The 1878-nt window shown below is 34.4% G+C and overlaps 1 protein-coding gene across 2 annotated transcripts in view; it reads left to right on the top strand.

Annotated features, from left to right (window-relative positions):
- The window catches only part of Cntn6 (contactin 6), a 314084-nt gene that overhangs the window by 92615 nt on the left and 219591 nt on the right, over nt 1-1878 (top strand). The gene's annotated exons all lie outside the window — the stretch shown is intronic.

Below are 1878 nucleotides of genomic sequence, written 5' to 3'. Positions count from 1 at the left end.
TATATATATATATATATATCTTTTCCCTTCCTTCTTTTCTCAATTCCCCAATCCCAGTCTCTCTTTCCTTTTGAAGTTCTTCCCATGTTACAATATCTATTGTACATTTTGGATCTTATTTACTCTTTCAGCTTCTCACACGAGAGACAATACAGTGTTTACACATGCATGTCTGATTTATTTCTCTTTCAAGTATGGTCTTGAGTTGCATCCATTTACATATAAAAGTCTCTAGTTTATCCTTCTTGAGGCTGAGCACCACTGCATTATATAAAAAGACCCCAGCTATCCATTCCTCAGTTGATGGGCATTTAGATTTTTTCCAAGATCTAGCTATTACAAATTGTGCTGTTATATATAAGTGTGCAAATGTATTGCTGTGGTATGATGTTTTTAATTCTTCTGGCAAGATACCCAGAAAGGGAATAGCTGGGTCAAACGGGACCTCCATTCCTAGTAAGTAGAGGAATCTCCATAATGATTTCCACAGTGGTTGCACCAGTCTATACTCCCACCAACAGTGGAAAAGTGTTCCTTTTTCCCCACAGCCCCTCCAGAATTTATTATTGGGTGATTTCTTGATAATAGCCTTTGTTTCTGGGGTGAGAAAAAAATCTCAATGTTCTTACAAATTGTAAAATTTCTCAAATGACAATCGATATTGAACATTTTGTTATTTTAAAAATTAAGAAAAAGCCTGACAAAAGAACAATGAAGACAAAATCAAAACAACACAAAAACGTCAAAAATGATACATGATCTCTAGACAAAATGATAGAAATTCACAATGGTTGCTATATTATATGCTGTCATCTTCAATGACGTTGCTCAGTCCATTAGACATAAGAATGTAAGACTGATCAAAGAGGCAAAGACAGTAACAAGTAAAATAAATAAATAAATAAATAAAAATAATTTTTTAAAAAACCTTGGAAATTGTGCACAGCTTCACCATACAAAATGGTAGGAGTTCAACAATAGTTCTTATACTACATATTATTTTCAGATCAGTCATTCTAATTACCAAATTTAAGTATGTAAAATTGGTCAAGAAAAAAGAAAATTTTAAGCATTGACTATTCCTCTCAATAAACCACATACATCAGCAATACACCTATATAAGGATAGCTGGAGTAGGTGAACATTTTTTCATGTTTATTTGCTATTTGTATTTCTTCATCTAAGAAGTGTGCATTCACCTCAGATGCCCATTTGTGGATTGCGTCTTTAAATCTGGGAGGTCTGATTTTATTGAATTCTTTATATGTTTTTGATAGTAATCTTTTTTTTTTTTTTTTTCCAGTACCAGGGATCGAGCTCATGACTTTGCGCTTACCAGGCAGGAGCTGTGCGGCTGAGCTAAATCCCCAGCCCCCCTTGATAGTAATCTTTTGTCTAAGGAAGAGCTGGGCATCTTTCCCACATTGTGGATTGTCTTTACACTCTGTTGGTAGTTTCTCTTCCTGTGTATAAGCTTTTTAATAAGATGAGATGGCAATTGTTGATCCTTTGTGAAAGTTCCTGTGGTATCAATGTTTCATTCATAAAGTCTTTGCCTATACCAATGTCTTCAAGAGTTTTATCTATTCTATCTTCCAGCAGATTTAATGTTTCTGTTTTCATATTTAGATCTTTGATCCATTTTGAATTTTGCTTACTGTGTGGTGAAAGATATGGGTCCAATTTTAATCTTCAGCATGTGTATAGGCAGTTTTTCTAGTAATATATGTTTAAAAGGCTATTTTTCTTCACGTCAATGTGTTTGGCACCTTTGTCAAAGATAAGGTGGCTGAATATATTTGGGGTTTCTGCACCTTCTAATCTCTTCCATTGATCTTCGAGTCTGCTGCTGCTGCTGCTGTTGTTGTTGTTGTTGTT

Source organism: Chinchilla lanigera, unplaced genomic scaffold, assembly GCF_000276665.1.
Source record: "Chinchilla lanigera isolate Chin_1 unplaced genomic scaffold, ChiLan1.0 scaffold00020, whole genome shotgun sequence".
NCBI classification, from domain to species: domain Eukaryota; kingdom Metazoa; phylum Chordata; class Mammalia; order Rodentia; family Chinchillidae; genus Chinchilla; species Chinchilla lanigera.
This window is presented reverse-complemented; position numbering and strand designations above follow the sequence as displayed.